Source organism: Polistes dominula, unplaced genomic scaffold (genome assembly GCF_049000335.1).
Source record: "Polistes dominula isolate Pdom_NZ unplaced genomic scaffold, Pdom_raw_medaka contig_16, whole genome shotgun sequence".
Classification (NCBI taxonomy): domain Eukaryota; kingdom Metazoa; phylum Arthropoda; class Insecta; order Hymenoptera; family Vespidae; genus Polistes; species Polistes dominula.
The window spans coordinates 1,549,271-1,570,533 of NW_028301040.1; the positions used below are offsets into that span (position 1 = coordinate 1,549,271).

General features: G+C 37.5%; 1 protein-coding gene across 4 annotated transcripts in view; it reads left to right on the forward strand.

Moving 5' to 3' along the window:
* Positions 1-21,263, forward strand: part of LOC107067204 (discoidin domain-containing receptor 2) — an 83,668-nt gene that overhangs the window by 28,936 nt on the left and 33,469 nt on the right. For 2 of the 4 annotated variants that reach the window (XM_089174884.1, XM_089174885.1), the window contains exon 2: positions 117-292. The exons of the other annotated variants lie outside the window; for them this stretch is intronic. The gene's annotated coding sequence lies outside the window, so the exon portion shown is untranslated. The remainder of the gene's footprint in view (positions 1-116; positions 293-21,263) is intronic. 4 annotated transcript variants of the gene reach the window in all.

The following is a 21,263-nucleotide window of genomic DNA, read 5'->3' on the forward strand; positions in this document are numbered from 1 at the left end:
ATTTAAATCATATTATTTGTATCAACATATCCCAGCTCTTGTTAAGATAAATTCTTTTTCTTCTTTATCTCCCTCTCACTTGCTCTCTTTCTTTCTCTCTTTCTCTGTTATCGTAGGCGTCTTCTTCTACGGAACGAGAACCGAGTGTCGGCAATGTTAGAAGCACCATTATTCCCATCTGTCGGCATAACGAGGCGTAATTGAAATCTCTCGCATGGACACGAAGGCGCGAGCGGGCCCCGTTTCTCACGTTGGGGCCACTCACAATTGGCCTTAATGTTGCCTCTGTCCGGTGCGTAGCACGATTTTCTTTATCTCTATTTCTCTGATGGAGAAGACTCTCTTACCCAGTCTCTTGAAGATGATCTTCACGAGATGTTCCCTTAAGGGGGGGGAAAAAAACGAAAGTAGAAAAAAAATAAAGAATTAAGAAAGTTCTATCTTTTTTCTTGTACACCGAAAATTCGTTCATTTACCAATGGAAATAATAAAAAAAAATATAGATAGATAAAGAGTGCAAGAGAGAGAGAAATATATAACGTCAAAGTGCGTGCCGTGTATGTGTGAGAGAGAGAAAAGAGAGAGAGAGAGAGAGAGAGAGAGAGAGTGAACCAGTACATAGGTTGAATTCGTGATTGGCATATCGACGGCTAGCTCGTAGAGTCTACGTCGAGGCGACAATAATCTCGTTAAGAGCGCACACTATACGTATTCGGCTTACCCTAGGGAAATAAATGACCGCACTACGTGAGTCCAGAGAAGGATATCTCTCGTTCTCTTTCGTAGCCAATCCGATTCCTACGAATTTCTCTTTCTCCACGAACGCTCGACGTACCTACCAACGTTTCGTTTACTCGTCACGTGAACTTTCGACCTTTCCTACTTGTAATTTAATCACCCCCTTTTTTTTTTTAGTTTTTTAGTTTTTGCAGTTTTCGTTGTTTCTTTTTTTATCCTCTTCTTTTTTGCCCGTTCAAGCTTGTTGATCGTTTTTTTTTCTTTTTTCATCTTTTTTTACTTTTCTTTCTTTTTTCTTTATTTCTTCATTTAGTTTTGTCCAGTACGTCTACCTGATGATTCCTATTTAGATGGAGATAAGACGAGAGAAGAACTTACCAAGTTCGTTCTTGACTTGTGAGTTTGAGATGTTGATGAAATCGTAACTGATGAAAATGTTAGTTCATCTTGAAGCAAACCTAATGAGTTTTGGTAGCTACCGAAGTTGTGTAAAAAATGAGTTAAATTGTACGATTGATTTGATGGTTTTTTTCGTTTTTTTTTTTTTTTTTTTATTGAATATTTATATAAACGAAATGAAAGAAATATATATATATATATATGTTCATTCGTTTTATAATTGTTCGAAATGTTTTATATCCTATTCATAATTGGTTAGAAGCTTATTACAATGTCTATTGTTTAAAGTCGTACTATTAGCAAGGATAAATATTGTTTAATCAAAAATGCACGAATAATTAGTTGCTCTCATTTATTCGAATCTTTAGGATTTCTAAACTAAACCTATAATAATAATAATAACTAAAAAAAAGACAGAAGAAAACCGGTCGGAATTGAACGTCGGGTAGTAAATGAAGACAAAGGGAACAAGTTGAATTGTTTTTGTGCTTGTAAAACGAATGCTCTAGATCTATTATTACACTTTACCACTCATTTTCATTTCATTTCTTTTCACTTTTCCTAACTAAAGCTTTTTCTTTGAACGAACCTTTTCTCCAATCGGATGGGCCTTTTCCTCGTTCGTCTGGGAAAGCATAAAGTATGGAAATGACGTTTGACTTAATCCAACGTTAATCGTGTTCGGTTATATATGAGACTATAACTATCCATCGCTTCTATCATCTCTCGCGAAAATCATCCTTTTGATCGATTTAACGAACTCTCTCGTTTTCTCTCTTTCTCTCTTTCTCTCTCTCTCACACATACTTTATCTTGTGGACCAATAAACCTCTTCCTTCATATATTTTACCTCTTTTCATGCAAAAATTGACTATTTATAACGTCCCATCCTTTTAACTTTACCCTCCAATCTTTATGATTCAATGCTTTTTTAATACTTTTACTTAAAAATGCTAGTACGAGATAGATAGAATTTTAAGTTCGTTCATTGATAAAACGATGTCGCTACATTATACTTACAGAATGTTTCAAAAGTTGTTAAACAATAAAATATCTGTCTTAAAAAAAAAAATATAAAATACGTAAGAATGATTGAATAAAATGTTTAACTTAATATGAAATTATTTTAAAGAATATTCGTTTAACAGTAATATCCTCTTCTAATTTTATGTGAAGGGACGACTACGACATTTGACAAATTCCTTGACTGCTCTAAAACTTACGGAATCCTCCTGTATACATATAAAGTGGAAAAGTGCATAGATCATTGGAGTTGAAAATATCTTTAGTATCAAGTTAATATATCTTGAAGAGTTACTACGTTACAGTTTGCTCAGTTCACGAACCGTTTTATAGAACATTGAGGTTCCTAAAGTGCGACAACTTGCACTTCGGTCCACACAAGCATCTTGATCCTGTGCCAACAGAACAGATTGACGAAGGAAGAACATAACCGCGAGTTAGGTAAATCGCTCGAGGAATGTTAACCAGATGTCGTAATTCGCATTTATCGGCACTGGATGTTTATTAGTTCCGCGGCGTGGTGATACTCCAAAGGCCATTCCGCAGATGCTCGCTTCATCGTTCATTTTCTATACCTATAGAGGTGGTATGCACACAAACGGATACACTCACTTACACATATAAACACACAAATATACGAGTATATGTATATACATACGTAGCACTCGTTTTAATTGTTTGCCATCGTCTCTCGCTAAATTGGGGTTTAGTACGAGCCAGTGATATATACCGATAATCCTCTACCACCAATACCACTGAATTTTCCTATGCCAGGGGTACAAAAAAAAAGCTTTCGCGGTACGATTTTCTTTAACGATCGTTGCAACACGTACCAGTATTAAAAAAAAAAAAAAAAGGGAGAGACCATTAAATAATAACTCAGTTCTGTAATATTAGTAGTATATCGGTAAAAAACGCAACGATTCCATTCCAATTGTTAATATATTTTGTCTCCTGTTTATTTTATAGAAAAACAATAGCATTAGTTGATACCAATTAAATAAGAAAGAAAACAAACTAATCCAATCACTGTTAAACGAATTAAAATCACAATTGTTGTTTATGTAAACGTCCGTTACGTTATGATCAACCCTGAAAAAAAAATAAGACAAATCCATTGTAAATGAAAAAGAAAAAGGAAATCGTGAAAATCCATAAAAGGGTTATCACGAAATGTAGGGTGCTTGAGCACGCGTGCTGCTGAGTTAATCCTACAGAGTACGAAACGGCCCTTTTCGTCGATTACGCTTCGCGCGCATTCCGCCATGGATCGTCGTCCACGGTGTCCATTGTTTTGTAATTAATACTCACATGGGGGAAGGGGTGGCGGGGGAGTTGCGTTGACGGATCGTTTTAACGCATCGTCGAGCTTCCCGTTAAAATATAGATGTGTTTCGGGCGTGTCTCTGCACCCTTCTCTCCTTCTCCTTCTCTATCTCTCTCTCTTTATCCCTTAACCTATGTATCTCTATCTCTATTTCTCCTGTACATTCTCCCTTTACCTTTCCTCCGTACGTTTTCTCTATCTCTCATTCTCTTTCTCTCTCTTACCTGCACGCTGACTCATCGATCAACACGGCTATTCTCTCGCTTATATACTTCTGCTTTATACACCTGCGTTAGCCGCATGACTTGATCGATGGTACGTAGAAGGTGCAATCATCTTTCCTCGTCCCGCAACCGAGAATGGCAGTAGTATTCTTTTTGAAAAATTTACGAAATAAAAAAAAAACCGCAAAATAGTATAAAAAGATTGAACGGATTCTGTAACATCTGAAACTTATCAAGAAAAATCTTCGAAAATATTACCACCGTTATTACCACTTTACTGTTTTAATAAAATAAAAAAAGGAAAAAGAAGATATTATTGGAAAATTGATTAACAAATTTGTCTCTATAGATATCAATGATTTTCACTAATTAATACTTTTCTTATATAAGTACATAGTAGTGGGGTATCAAGTCCAAGACCTTGCGCGATAGGAGCAACGTTACCTTACCCGTTAACAGGATTCTTGTTTTATCGTAGAAGCCCTGTGGCTGATTAGCCGGCAGAAGGAAGCAGGAGTAATTTCGAGCCCGTTGGCGCGGCTGAACTCGGCAGGGTAGAGATAGCTATGACAAGACGAGAGTTTACACGGTAGACGGGAGTAATTACATCCAAGTTTCGGTCCTAGATCTTTCTATCTCTCTCTCTTCCTCTCTCTCCTCAGTTTCATCCCTCTCTCCGTATTCCTTCTTCCCTATCTCGACTTTCTCTTCTCATCCGTCTCAGCCCACACACTTCTATCGCTACTCCGCACCTCGCTTCGCTTCCGTAGATTTCCGTCTTTCGACGATGTATCTTCCATCCCCACTTCATTTCCCCCTCCCTACAATCTTCTCCCTACTCCTCCTCCTAGCCCCTTTTTCCACCCTTGTTTCCAGTGTCTCTCTACCTAGAGTCGAAACGACTATGCGTTTCCAACTACTTCTCTACACACACATGTGATAATACTCACGTATTATTCCATGCTCGTGGTAAAATGAGTCGTCTGTTGATGACAAGACTCGGTGACGTTATGGGACAGGAAGTAGTGGACCTTAAAATACTTTAAACAGACTAAATTTCTACCGGGGCAGAAATATCCGTAAATAAATACAAATACGTTTATCTGACGTTTGATTGAACGTTTAATTTAATAAATATATTATTTTTACGTGTGATATTATAAATTTGATAATTTGTGTTATCTACGAACATTGCCACTTGATTAACTTATTCGAAATATATATTTTGTAACAATATTTTATATACAAATCGATTACATTAATATTTTTATATATTATCTTGATTATTTCGTTATTAATGGTAACATCCATTTCGATTTTATTGCCAGATTAGTCTTTACGCGTTTCAACGAATGACCGATGTGAAACATGTTTTGCTTCGATGCTAATTACATTGTTTTATCCGATATATGGATGACGAGGATCCCGCCCCGTTACATCGTATGCTTCAATTTTATCCGTTTTTTGATCGCCAAGCGTAAATGATTATCGAACGATGCGGATAACGTGTTCAGAGCATCGATACGTATCGAGATTCAAGGTCATTTATAAATAGAATATGCATCCCACCGCTGGAAATAGCATGTCAACGTCAACGATATAAACATGACATATTCCTGAACTTGAAATCACGTGATAATCTGTTGAAATATATCTGATCGTTTTAAAAGGGAGATGAACGAGTCAGAAATTACCTATCGGTAATTTTTAAATAGAATTTTATTTAAAATAAAAACAATTTTTTATTTAAAGATGACAGGCTGATTGATCAGTAAAATAAAAATTAAAAAAAAACGTGATTTAAAAAATTTGATATTTAATTATTTATTTAGGTTAAAGAAAAAGTCAAGTTTATATATAAATACATTACCTTGCCAAGCTAGTGATTGGTCCAGTTACTTTGGAGCTAAGGAGAAAGGATAACTACTAATCGTATCGGGTGTAGTTTTCGATCAGCGTTCAATCTCTATGCGCGTTCGTGCGTCAAGTTTTCGTTTAAATCGCAAGCCCTTTGCCCTTTTATCGGGCTGCCCGTGCAAGCCAGCAAAAATCGTTTCAATACACACATATACATATATACACATACACACAAAGCATCGTTTACCGCTTTTCGTATGGAAAGGCGTGGGCGTACGTAGCTTCACACGACGATGCTCGTTACTCGCGTTGCAGCACGATTATGCAGCCACTTAGCATAATTATCCTCTTGTATGCCTACGTTCACATACGTACATATACGTGTCTAGTACATACATATAACATACATGTGTAGATAGCAATTCGAGCTCGTTTCTCGCCGATATAATCGACGTTGGTGCTACCGACAAAAAAAAACCCTCGATGATATCGAGTAAATCTTTTTATTGACTTTATGCAATCTATCAACACGTGAAATTATGGTTTGTTTTATGATAATTACCAATTGTATGAAGTAATTAATCGAAATACATTCTCGTAATCACCTAGTGATGATAGTTGTCACCATTGAAACTTGAAATTCGTTTATTCACGAAATATCAGTTAAATCATAAAATAACCATACTGATCAGTTAAATTATGGAAGAAAACAGTATTATGTACTTCAACTATTATCCTCTCCTGAATTATTATATATACTTCACTTATTACTCATTTATTTCATGAAAGATATTGACTCTACAATTTAATGGTAACACAATCATTAAGTTCTTACTTTCTGATATTCGAAAGAATTGATATAATAAAGAATTATGTGTCTCTTTTTCTTTTTTTCTTCTGGATTTTATTTAAACGAATCATAGAGCTTCTTATAAAAAAAAAAAAAAAAAACTATATCCATAAATAAAAAAGAAATGAAGGAGTCTTTTGTGGTCCTCATTTTAGATAAGCCCGAGCAATATGCAGAAGGTTTTAGAATTGTGTGGTCTACAGGATGCACATTTATATGAACTCTTTTATTTGCTTTGACGTTCGCGAGTTACCCCCGAAGAAAAGAATGCAATACATAGTTGGTATGTTATATAGGTATGCGCGTGATGCTTTTTGGGGTAATAAATAACCAGCTTTCAGAACGAAAGGAACGCAAAGGGTCGATTCTGTGAGAGCTCGGTGACGAATGAACGACGCGACGCGCATAGACAACGGCGATACGAATCATGGGATCATTAATCTTTTTTACATGGTACACGTGAATTTAATGTAATCTCGTTTTCCCTCTCGTGAAACGCGCTTCCCTTCCCTCTTTCCCTTTTTCTCTCTCTCTTTCTCTTTTTCTCTGTCCTTCGACGAAATGAAAAAGACGTCTTTGTTCTACCCTCCACATCGTAAATTATATTTTGTTTATCACACTCTAAGTTTTTGTTAATTATTTCATTGTGATATATAAAATCATATTTTACCATGAATCATATAATAATAATAATATAATACAAAATGTTACGTTGTTAAGATTATTTCTAGAATAATATTTTCAATAAGTCTACGATATGTCGACAAGAAGAATAATTATGACAATTCTATAAGAGAATATATTGCATTTATTTTCCCTTTTTATTCTTAAAAAGAATCTTATAAAATAACGATCGTAGATAGAAAGTAGTATAACGTCCTAGATTGACTTAATGAGTCGCTCCCTTATTCCTCTCCCCTTGCAATAATTCGCGAGGAACATAAAAATGCCGTATCAATTCTCTTAGAAATGGGAATTCGTAAAGAGTATTATTAGGTACGGCGGCCATCATTAACGATCGGAAAAGTAGGCTCACATCAGTGGCCGTAATTCTGTCTAATTTCGGTAAAGTGCATTCGGAAAGAGTAAATTAACGAGGTAACACGAGCAAAGTAATGTGTTCGTTCTCTGTCCTAGGAGAAAAATGAGGTTGATGCAGGGCGGCGGGGGGAGTTATAAGAGTGGTGAAGAGAAAAGTGAGAGGAAAGGAACGGGGAAGATTGCGACTGACGGAAAACCCGACTCTGTCTCGAAGCAGACGTTTCCTTTAGTCCTGGTAACGTTATTTTTCTTTTTTTTTCTTTTTTTTTTTTTTATTATCTGTGGGAGAAAATTGAGTTTTGTTTTCTGTCCTCTTGTACACGCCACCCAGCTATGTATGAGCAGACTTTGTCTCTCTCTTCTTTGCTTTTCTCTTCTTTTTTTTTCCCTTTTCTTTCGCGCGAACCTTTAACACCTTACTACTTTTCCTTCGAACTTTTCGTCAACGCAATTCTACACCCTTAACATCCACCCCCTTTTCCAAACCTTCCCTACGAAGGTAATGAGATTTCTTTGATTCTTCGTTGCTCTCTCTTTCTCTCTCTCTTTTTGTTTCTTTCATTCTTTCTTTCTTTCTTTCCACGTAATAAGAATTCTTCGTCGAAGTTTCCTAGTAGGTGTGCGATAAAAGATTTGTCCTATCTTTTTTTCTTTGTAAGAGAGTTCTTTTAGCTTGTGCAACGGATCATAGCGAGTAACTAGAAGAGAATAAGAAGAAGAGAATGCAGTTTATTATAGTCCGCGTGAGTGACTCTTTCGTCTAAGAATATAAGAAGAAGAAGTGGTGCATCGAAAATTGGAAAAGTAAGTTAAATGATAAAAGGAATGATAATGCGTTGGGGGATGTGCTTGTTTGAACTAATTCGTTTAAAAGTAAATCTTGATATTAGTCGAGACGATGGCTTGGATCCGAGAACAGGCCAGACGTTTTAGACGGACGCGATGCGAGATAATAATTATGCAAATAGCTACGTTGCTGAAACTACTATCAACACGAGCGAGATACAAGGAGAAAGAGAAAGAGAGAGAGATAAAATCGAGCAACAGATGTCTGAAACTGCTCTCGTTCGTTCGCGAAGCTATCCGTGCTTCTTGTAGAATCACCGATAGAGAATACAAGGTGGGACACAAGGAGATGAAGCATCAACCAAGAAGAAAGGAGAGACTATTTTCTATCTCAAGATAACGCCAAGAAGGAGTCCAAAACTTCCATTTTGAATTCTTCTATATTCCTCCTCCTCGGTGTCGGCAGGTGGCACCGATTGCAACGCCACGTCGCCTCTTTTCTCCTCTTTTTAGAGAGAAAAATTTCAAAGAAAATTCGACGCTATAAAAAATCACGACGACGCATATTTTTCTTTTTTTTTTCTCTTTTTGTTTTTATCAAAAGATTTTAACTATCATATTCGAAGTTTTAGCCGATTCTAATCTTTACGGTTGAATTTTAAAGTCGTGTAATACGTTTTGGAAACTCAAACTCCTAATTGAAAGTTTAAGGGAAAGTTTACGAACAGTAGTATGAAAGCATTCGTTACGATTCTAGAGCGTTTATCAATCAATCAATCTACAGATTCTCATTACGTCTTTATGTCAAGAATATGAAGAATTAGTTCTCGAGCTGTCAGGCGTAAGTCAACAAATCGATAATAATAATAATTTTATCAAATTGCTTTGAAGAAGTCATGGATAAATAATGAAACAATATTTAACAATATTTAAAAAGAAATAATACAAGTGATTGTTTCTTTAACGTTGCTTTTCCAATTCTATGAAAAAGTTTTCTCGTATAGAAAAGATTATGAGATTCTGTGCTTGCAAGCTGCTGCCGTTTTCAATCAAAAATAAAATAAAAGATAAAAATAAAAAATAAAAGAGAAAGATATAAAAAGAAAAAGGTGAGATGAATACCAGGAAAGGTATTTTTGCGAGGATTTGGTAGACGTCGAAACGCATCAAGCCGTCCGTTATTTCGAGAAGCAGAGGAAGGAAAAGGAAGGGAAGTTTGACCCCACCTCTCTTGGTAAGAAAAGACGAATAGGAAAAAGCTTTGGGCGGTTTCCTCAGGGCTTTCGAGGATTTCGATCGGCTAGAAGAATTTTTCTTCTTTTCCGAGGAGCAGCAGTACCTCAGAGAGCCCTCTCATTTTCCGTCGCTTCGTACAACCGTGGACTCGACAATGCCAGTGATTTCTATCCATTCAATTCGTCCTTCCCTCTACTTCTTCTCCTTCTTCTTCTTTGCCGACGACTCCTCTCGCGTTTATCGGGTGTCAAACGATGCGCGTTGGTAGAACGGACCGAAAAGGATCCATTATCGATCTGTGGCTATCCATACACTACTTGGAGAGAAGTACTATGTGAACGTGTAGGGTATCGAGAAAAGGAACGCCTAACTCCTATGAGCACCCTTCGTAGACGTCCTGGCTTGGATTTCGTGCCACTCGGTGATAAGCCGCTCCAACCAACCAACGATCCAGCCCTTAAACATTGGCCTTAGTTTCTTTCGGCTAGAATGAAATCGCTTCGGGGTTTCGTTCCGCGAACGAATAGCTTCGATCGACGCGAAGAAGACCCTTTTTTGTTGCTTGTTCTTGCAGTATATCTGGATTATAATTGGTCCTTTCGTTCGAAGATTGTGAAACAACTGTTGTTTCTTAATAATAGGATCACGTAAGGTAATGTTTAATGGATGACCTCGAATCGATGACGACATATAAATCTAAGTATATTAAAAAATATTGGATTTATAATTAATAATGTTTTTACTATATATGTATTTTTAATTCTAATAAAAAGAGAATATAGAATATAGAAGAATATAGAAAGTGCAGCTTAATTTTAGATTTCAACTAATACGATCTGCGTTATTAGCGTTGATCCAATATCAAATAAATTTCACGTTCACATACAGATTTCATTTCAAATTACTAAAACTTTCATGCATATCCTATGTAAGCTAAAGGATTATGTTCTCCAACGAGCATTCAGTTTTATCCTAAGCAACGATCACGAAGGTTTATTGTAATCCTACACGAGCTGATATATTCTTGTGTACGTGCATACATGTCCCACTGTTTTCCAACATCGCTATAGTCCCTCATATTTCTGCGGCAATCCGCAATGACCGACCGTGATTTCCATTCGACGTCGTTGCGTGCTCCCCGTCGGTTTACTCTGAGAAAACATGCGAGCACCACGATGAGGCCGAGACCGAGGCATTTACATTCAAATTTCTTTCCCCAGACTGAACCTCGCGATGCGTGTGACGTGGAACCAACGACGATTCCTTTGCCGATCGATCCACCACCACCCCCTATACTGGAAAAAGATTCTTCCGGTTGGATATAGAAAACAAAAAGTTAAGGTTTCGATCAAAAACAAGTCGTTCCACGAACTCTAATGTTCAGTTTTTCTCCAGTAAATAGTATTTTAAAGTAGCTGCGGTCTATCTTTTAAGGAAAAAAGTTAGCTTTGCCAGGAAGCGAATGAATATCTCCTTTTTTGTTTTCTCTCATAAAAATGTAAATCTACGGATAGATTTATAAACGGGACTCGAAGGACATCAAACATTCAATGTTTACAATAAAATCTTGTATTTCTGGCTCTATATAAATAAAACGTTGTTAATTAAAAATGTATTTAATGTGACTATAAGAACTGTACATTCTTCTAACATATAAAAATGCTATTGATAGAAACAGAAAGTGTAATGTTATTCGTAAAACTTACTATGAGTTCTCTTCCTTCGATGAAATAATAGAAAGAAATACGAGTCTTTACGACGGTTGGAAGAAACGAAGCGAAGCGAGCACGCAATATCGATGGAAGAAGAATCCCTTGTGAGTTTTAATCGAGATGGGTAAGAGAATAGAAGCGGCATCGGGGGAAAAGGTGATTACTGGGGTGGTTTGTGGGGTGAAAGTGTTCGAAGGAGCAGAAGGAGAACGCAAAGTAAACGAGCGCTAATTGGAGCTGGAACGGTTTTGTTTACCATGACTACTACTGTAACTACAATCAACTACTACTAGCTAGATAGCTAGCTAGCTAGCTAGCTAGGTGGTATAGCATTTACCAGATGTCTTCCCGTTGCTTTCTTCGCGAACCAAATCGTGGGGTTAGATTTCCCCATAGACGCAATAAAAAAAATGGTCTGAGATGAAGTTAGGCGAGGTTCGGGATTAACAAACGATTCGTATCCGTACGAATTCACTAACTGTACTCCGCCACAGGGTATTGGGTATATATATTGAATTATGTAGATACCCAGTCAGTTTCCTCAGGGTATTCTTACAGTCGACTGAGTTTCATGTGGGGTGAAGTTCCTTGCTGGACCCAATGTAGTATTTACTTGCCGTGGTATAGGTTGTTCACCACCTTTCGTTCAAATCGTAGGATAACTTCGGCAACGGATATAGGAAAAAAGAAGAATTATAAGCACGATAGGGGAGCACTCCCTACCATCAATTTTATTATCCTATATAGTTCCCAAAATCAATTAGAAATAAAGATGTGTACTACTTCAAATATTATGAAAGCAATAATATTTGCTTTTGGATATAAACAGGTCGTTTTCTTAAACGATATTTAGCTTTTCCTTTTTTTTTTTTCTACATTTATTTTGTATTTTTCTTGTGTGTAATAAACGAGTGAATTCTTGCTTGGGTTCCAGCACGTATTTTCTGAACGAGGCCATCTCAAAACCAACCGCATCACGTTTTTCGATTTAAAACCCCAAAGGCCAAGAACTATCCGCCCAACGAATACATTTCCACTAGTTTGGTAAAACATTGGTATCGCGCAGCAAGCTCCCATGCCGAACGAAACCCTAGTTTTACCGGTTGTTTTTCCCTTCAGTATATACGTGTGCTTGCTCTACCTTTGCTATTTGCATAGATCTTCCTAGGAGCTGCACGACGACACATCCTGCTGTGCCAAATTGAATTTCTGATGGTGTTACCCGAACGACCTTTACACTTCTACTCCCTTTGGGCCACTCTCTGGGATACTTCAATTCGCCTATATTTTATTTATAGTTTCGCGATATGCTCTCTCTTTCTCTCTTTCTCTCTCTCTCTCTCTCTTTCGTTTCCAGAGTAAAAAAAGGACATTATCGAGGAATATACCAGTTTCAGTCCGGTTGAAATAGCTGCTTGCGTTCAGAGGTATCGATGAAGTTTTCTTTCTGCATGAGATATATGTATATATACAGGATGACTAGTGTTAATACCGGAAATAAAAGTTGCAAAAAAGTTGGCATAGGGATTACGAAGCATCCTCTTCGGACAAGTTTATTCCTACAAATCCTTTTTCTTCTTTTAGATTTTACAGCAAGAGCGGCGGAAATCGTAACTCCGCCAGTCTTCTTACTAGCTCTTATCGCGATAGAGAATTATCTTTCCGATTATATCTTCGCGCTATAATAATACGCGTCGAGGCGGATACGGAGACTGATGATCGTTAAAAGAAATTATTTCTTAACGGTTAGAAGCTAGCGGCATTTGAGAGCACACATATCGATAGCTAGAAACATTCGAGGTTTCATAAACTATGGTACATGATACTGACTTAACAATGATCGTTCATAAATGTAATAAAGGTCATCTGTACCGACTAAGGTTCAAGAGTTAACTCATTTTTCTAAGTAATATAACGGTTGTCAGGTGTGTCTCTAGTTAGAGACACAAACGACTACAGTTATCTATTAGGTCATCAACTACGATATGTTTTATTCTAAATGGAAAATAATAAAAATAATAGGACGTCTTATACATCAATTACTTTAATAAAAATAATTGTCTTCTTAATAACACAAAGAAAACAAATCCAGCGCACACAATTTTTAAGCCCCGAAGAATTTCCTAGATAAAAGTAAGGTATTAGGAAGATTGCATCATCCAGAATGCGTAGCGTGTACTTAGTTGGAAGGTTCAGTGGCGCGAGAAAAAGAGGCAATTCGTGGCTACAGCATTCGATCGGACGAGGTTCTTAAGTGTGAACGCAATTACCAGCGTAACCACCTACGGTGGTATCGAATAACACGTATTAAGAGAGACCGGTGAGGAAGAAAGAAGGAGAGAGAAAGATAAAGAAGAAAGTGTTCGCGAAGGAAAAAGAGAGAGAAAAGAAAGGTTAGGTGCAATAGGTGGTGATTGTGGTGGTGGTAAAGTCGAGAGGCTGGGACTAACGAGCAAGGCGTGATACTGGCTGGCGAAGGAACGGCTAGCCCCCACTGTAGTAGCGTTGGGCCCACCAGCGTCAGGCCCACGAGCATAGCCTTCTCTTACCCGCGTCCACGCGTTCGTCTTCGGTCATTGATCGCAATCTCTCGCTAACGAGCTTACCGCCGGGTGCGAAAATCTTACCCGGGGCACACCATGATCCCGACCTGTGCCTTCTTCGGTTCTCTCTCTTTTTGCTTTCCAGTATTCTCTTTTTCTACGTCTCCCTTCTTAGCCTTTCCTTTTTTGCCTTCTTCTTGTTTATTTTTTTTTCCCATCTCGAAGATTCCTCGAGTGCCTACCTGCGTGCTCGATGATAATCGAGCAAGATCCACCACTGGGCTTCCTCACGAACCAGCTATAGGATCTTTATTTACAAAATCGATCAGCCCGTTAAACGTGATCGTTATTTATGACTTTAAAACAGAGGGTTGGGGTCGGATCATCTTTACCTACCTGCAGGTATCTCTTGTAACTCAAACAGCGTCCTGCTAAGAGTAAAGAAAAGAAAAATTTCGTCATAAGTTGGGAACTAAGTTCAATGACCCTAATGAAGATCGATACTAATCACAGAAATGTTAATGTTTGTTTGGAATAAGCGAAAGCGAGAGGATTAAACAGGGGACGGGGAAACGGGGTTGTCCAATGGATCAGTTTCGGCACTGAATTACATTGGCCCCGAAATCTTAAGGGGGTTGGCTACGACATTCAATGTCGTGCACGCCTACGCAGATGGTGTGCTCGGGGTGTAGCAGTTAATTTCCTCCGTCCAAACAGCACTAATCCCGAGTGACATAAGCCAACTGACGGCTAGAGAAGAGACTATTATATCGTTCTAGGAGAGAGTCAAAGAGAGAGAGAGAGTGAGATCGAAACAGAGACAAAGATGAGAGAGAGAGAGAGAGAGAGAGAGAGAAATAGAGGAAGGGACGTACTTGGAAGACTGGGAGAATAGACAGAGAAAGAGATAACAAAGTTCAGATGAGCTCAACTACGTACTCCGTTATGTTTCTTTGTCACTTTATCCTCTCATTCTCTTCCATCTCTCTTTTCTCGTTCTTTCCGCGAGTAGATACGTGTAAGCAGTGTGGTGTTCCGCGTCCGTGCAAGCCGAATGAAACACGTAGCCAATTAAAGCGAGCTGTACGTTCCGGTTTTGCTTGTGAATCAAGTTGTACGATACATCGTTCTCCAAATCCTTTGTACACATACACCAGTCCTGAAAACCTTGCCAACGGGAATTCGTATAATCTCCAACGTTGAACTTGTAACTTGAGATTGAACGAATAAAATTATGGTTTACAAACTTGTTTGACAATCTTATGCATTATTTGTTCTTGACATAATTTATCTGTTATTTAAACAGTTTTTTTTTTAACCGCTATTGCATCGGCTTAAGTTAAAAATATAATTATTATTTATTCGTATTTTCTTTTATATCCATTAATTAATCCTAGAATAGCTAAATTAAATATCAAAGTCATTGTCTGAAAATAATAATTTTATTCCAAGGAGATAAGGGAAGAAGAAATAATCCCGAAACATCAAACCTTCCTTCAACTTGGGATATTTCGCGATGACACTGTAAACTCTATAGGCTTTCTTTCGGATTTATTTTCTATCTCGGTTCGTTACGCTCCAGTTTTCTCTACCTGCTGTAGTCCCTTCCACGATAAGGAGACCTAACGTAAAAGGATTTATAGGAGACACCATGTGACATGCCGTCATCCCATTACGGATCATCGTAAGCCTATTTGTTTAGGATCGGAACGGTCACGAGCTTAGATCGTCATCTAATTGTCTGGAGTAACGTGTGTTCCAAAGTTGCAGCAACCTGACGTTCCCATTGGCCAGGTTCACAAGTTCTCTTCCTCCTTCCAAGAGCTTCAATGACGAACCACTTTTGTTAGCATCGTGAGAAGCAGATGCACTAATGCCAAACCGTTTGACGCGATATTTACTTTACTAACAAGGCGAAAGTAGTCTTTCTAGGCAGTAGGATAGAGATAATACGAAAACTAGGGACGAATGGAGCCGAGAGGTAAAGAGAGATAGAATATTGAAGTAGGAAGAGAACAGACAAGCTATGGGCTTTCTGCTCTAAATATATATCTTCGAGCTTGTTGTATGGGAAGTGACGAGGGAGAGATATTTTCTCTCCCTCGTTCCATAACGAGCGGGGAAAAACGATGCCACCTGCTCTTCTTGCCGTGCACATGAACTTTAATTAATAGGCTCGAAAAACGACGTTTAATAAAGTACATTAAGCTGGAAGAACGTACCCAGACATATTTCTTTCTCTTTTTTTCTCTCTTTTCTCTCTCTCTCTCTCACACACACACTATCTATATTCATTCATATGAAGAATTTAATTGTCATCTTTTAATTGGATAGCACGAGTTGACGAAAAAGTCAACGTTGAAAATTTGATGAAAAACCTGAAACATGTACGCCCAAATATTTTAATAATATTGATTGTACGAGAATGATTTCTCAATTGGTTTTTAAAAATAATTTTCCTAAGGCTTGGCTTGATAAAAATATAAAAATCAATTAAGCCAATAATAAAATGGCTGGTTACAGAAAAAAAAAAAGGAAAAAGAAACAAGGACGGTTAACGATCACAGACCTAAAAATTGTTTTTATGAATCATTTTGATCGACAGAACTATTCGGTTTATTTTTCTCGTGTCTTATTGATAGATGAGATAGATGAAAAAATAAAGGGAAAAAAAGAGAATGATCCGGACTTTTTCTAGGCGCGGTATTCGAGCTAGTAGATGTCGATTCTACTCAACGTCTTGGCAAGATGTGCGTTCGACGCGTCGTTTATGTTCCGATCAGGAGGAGGCATGCCGCGAAACTGACGTGTTCCTACGGCATCGGGCAGCACTCGAGACTAATTGATCGTACGTCTAGACGCGATCGTTCGTCCCTTAGTCTATATCGTGTTGTCGATCGAGTTCAGGTGATCGGATATATCCACTAACAGCTTCATACTATATCTATCTTCTTATACTTGTATCTTGCGCGTAATCTAGGCACGAAGGCAGTAGTTATGTATCTATTGACTATTTGTGGGATGAACAAATTTCATTCTAAATTGATCTATTGAATTATACATCTATCGGTTTCTAATTTACATATATTTACTCTGTACTGTGTATTAATTGAGTAACGTCAATTTGAATGAATTGTTTTGCATTAATACTTGTGTTCGTTATCAAACAATGAACCAACGAATCATCATTTTTAACGTTCATCCTTTTACCGGTAAAATTAATCGCAATTACCAAAGTAGAATAATTCGTCGTTGCAATCGTTATTTGAACGGACAGATTGCTAGGGAATGGTATATGGGTCCGAGCCAAGGTCATGTCGGAAAAAGTCGGCATTAGCAAGTTGTTACTAAATTTAAACCTTATACAGTTATTCGTTCTTCAAGTTTACACGCTTGTCCCTTGAGTGTATATTCGTGAGTCTTGCTCTGACGGACCAGATAATTGTCCCCTGTCGGATTAGGGAATATCGTTTCGAAGCTTCTGCCGAGTCGGCTTGCCAATTATCTTATTCCTTCAGTCGTACACTCGTCATAGACTCTGGTACTTTCTACTAAAGAATTTCGAAGAAAACATTTGCCTGAAACGATTAGCAAGGGTGTTGGAAAGAACATACCTACTCGAGATATTTATTACGTCTAAAATTACTTTTGAAAAATTCGCCGAATTGGTGGACGGATCTTTGCACGAGGAGGACGTAGGGCTTGCTGCGACGAGTGTGCTGACTCTGATCTAAATTTACTGCTGTGTTTCATGTAAACGACAGAGAAAGCCCTCGACATAGCGTAACATTCACGGGCAGACGGTTCGCACGAGTACCGACAACCACGAACGCTTGCTTTCTCCCTCTCTCTCTCTCTCTCTAGTTTATATCTCCGTTTCTCTTCCTCTCACTCCTCTGTGGCTGACGGCCGGCTTATCTATGCTCCAGTTTCCTCCCCGCGAGATATCTATTCGTCTCTCGAGTTTACGTCTCTGACGCGTTCAACGAGCCTTTGATCGAGTGCTTATCGCGTTCCCAACCCTCTAGTTTCGACCCTTTGCTATTTAAAATCACGTTTCTTTCAAGAACTGACTGTTACCACAAGTGGTATGAACTGTTATCTAATGGAGTTGTTTGTTTGAAAATAAAAAATGAGAAAAACTGATACGTTTAATATTATCGAAAAAATATGTTCAATGTGAAAGAATTTAATTCTTGGTTGTTAATAAATAGCTAACAATGTTGATAACAAGCTGATGACAATTTTACAACGAAATGTAAAATCAATAAAGAAACTAGCAAGAATTGTCTGTCCTAAACCTTTTCCCTCCTCCTGCTTTACAACTTTTTCTTTCCTTTCCACCCTTTTCGTGTTCGTTCATGCGAGAAAACGCGAATGAGATTGCACCCGTAGCTGGTACAGGAACACCGCCAATTGTTGCAACGTCGAGGAGCGTGGCCCACACCTTTTTACTCTCTCTCTTTCTCTCTCATCCCCCACGTCGCATAGCCACCATCCACTCGTGCCCATTGTGTTCCCATTGTATCCTCCCTTTTCTATTGCACGAGGCATTTTTATTGCAACCGCTCGTCGAGCTTTCCGCGGCTCGCAATATCCCTGCAAGGTGAACCTCGCGTCAAACGAATCGCAAACGTTTGTTTCCGTCTATGCTGGACTCGCCTCGTCCCTACTACCATCATTTTTCGGACCTTTGTTGCAATGAATATGAAATAGTTGTACAAGCAGAAATAGCACAGTAAATATTTTCTTTTTAACAATTGTATTTAATTTATCACCTATGTGTTCATAAGTTAATTCTTATGAATTTATTCTATATATAATCATTTGATACAATCAGTTGAAAATGTTAAAGTATAATAACCTTTCTTTTTTTTTTTTTTTCACTTTTCCACGTTCTTAAACGAAATTGAAATGTACGAAAGAAAATGTAATTTTCTACAAATTACGATTTCCCCTTTTTTTTTTTTACTTATTTCTTTTTATTTTTTCTATTTGTTATGAAGCTTTACCAGGGAAAAAAGAATTCCCCCCTCGTCAGGGATTTGCCTTATTTAACCAGAAACAGTTACTGCTCGATTCTAGCATTTTAATAGTCACTGAGTTTATTTCCTTCGGAATGGGAAAAACTATTAACAGAGAAAGGGTATCTTCCTCTGTCTTCTGATTTACATTTTTTAATCGGAAAAGAAAATACGTTAAAAGAAAAGTTCTTAATAGGGAACTCGTCGAACCCCTCGTTTAGTACGAAAAGATTCTGGAGCATTCTCATTTTCCCCACAGACAATCGTCCGTATAATATTTCAAGAGATCGAATGCTATTGTTCATCGAAATCGCAGTAATACATCGACACCTAGAAGTTCGCCATACTAGCGAACTATTGCGCTTGTCTAGTAACTCGAAACTCGTCGCTTTATCCCTTGACAGCAGCACCCCTAGACATTTCACGTTCAAAGTGTTTCTTTCTTCTTTATAGAGAAGTAACGTGAGATCGAAAGGATTCGTCTTTCCAAAGACGTGTCTAGGGAAAAAATAAAACGGGCAAAAATTAAAGACAAATATAAATGAAATATTATATTAAATTTTATATAATATAAATATAAACTCACACATTTTTTCTTATAAGATTGAACGATTTTATATAATAAATAAATCATAATTTTGACTAGAAATCAGTTCCTATTTTATCGTGAGAATTCGAAATACTAGAACTCGTTAAGTGATGGTCATTTCAAATCACACCTACTTTCTAATTCGACATTTAAACGATGGTGTACAGTTAAGGAAGTATTCTCGCACTTAGTTAGCTCTAAACGTTAAATATGGAGTTGTAAATGACAGGAAGAAATACTTGTAAAACTGCTCTCAGGAGTTCATCGTGGTGTTCTTCTTAAGTCGTCTTACGATTATAGGATCGTTCAAATATACTTAAAGTACTACAAAACTTGCAAACTGATAGTAGGCTAACGATGACTTAGAATTCAAAGTAATATTTTAAATCTTCAAGTAGTTTCTCTTTTACTTAGAACTTTACATCTTAAAATTAAAGATTGTTTCTATGATTTACTAAATACCTAATTGACTTTAAAAAAAAACAAATTATTTATATAAAAATATATCAAATAATTTTGTAGAATAATCAAATACGAAATTTCCAAATATGATATTAAAAGATTTCGAGTTGACGTTAAACCTTGATGAAGTTATACCTAAATATGTATACAGAAGTTAAACAAAATAAAGGAATAATAGATATCGAAAAACTGGTAAATGAGAAGAAGACTAGAAATACGATCTTTTTACTATTTTATACCGTGACGCGCTTACGGAAAATGCAATCGTTCTGGCGTGGCGCCACGCGATGCAATTACCGAGGGAATTCTAGGCACGCGGAGGGTTTGATACCGAGAGGCACCAACCCATACACACGGTAGTAGACACGTCGTGCCATTGCACGAAAACAACCCCTCTGTCTCTGCTAGCGCTAGCCCTTTCTCCTCTCTTCGTCCCTTTTACTTCTCTTTCTCCAACCGATGAAAGGACGGCAGGGGTTGGCAGGACTGAAATTCCAGCTGGATACGATCTCCAAAAAGCGTCAGTCTCTCTCTCTCCCTTCTCTCTCACTCTACAAACCCCCCCACTACCCCCTCCCTATCTTTCTCTATGAGAGACTCCTGTCACACAGATTATTATAGCTACTCCCTTTTACGATCAATACTATAAACGGATTATTAACGCGTGCTAGCTCGAGTCACTGTGTTATAAATGTGTAAAATCTTTTGGTCTTTTCCTCCCTACCACCCCCCTCCCTCCCTCCTCCTCCTCTTCCTTTTTCTTTCTTTCTTTCTCTTTCACTCTATCTCTTTATCTCGTACTCACCATCGAATTTGAAATTTGATTCCTCGATACGATTTTTCTCCTGCCAACGAACTTTCACGGGGTATATCTTTTCCTCTATCGATTTTGTTCCAAAGTTTTTTTCATGTCAGCATGTAAAGTTAGATGGTTGATAAAGAGTGTAGGAGTGGGATACTAGAGTCAAGCATATCACAAGAAGAGGATTTTGCATTAATGAATATGATCTGTTATTCTAACGGTGGTAGCACTTTTCTAAATCCTCTTATATATGAGGCAAAATGGGAACGAGGAAGACAAGGCCAGACGGGAAGATGAGGAAATAGAAGCAGAGTAAGGAAAACCTGAGGAGGAGAGTCTCCTAATAAGAATGCTACTTGCAATAAAATAGGATTTCCACTTGATAAGGATCATGAAAAAATGCCAAGTAAGATCGTTTCGAATACATCAGCAGAGTTCTTTTTGATTTTATATACATTTATTCTTATTTCAATTGCTTCAATTTCTTTTCTGTCAAATGTTATTCACGATTTTTGACCAAAAAAAAAAAAAAAAACATGTCTTCACTTGATTGGGTACAATTTATTCTCTTGTATTCTAGTTTTTATTTTATTTTATTTTTTTTTTTTTTTTTTAATAGTTGAAACCCTTAGATTGAGTCGAATAAAATA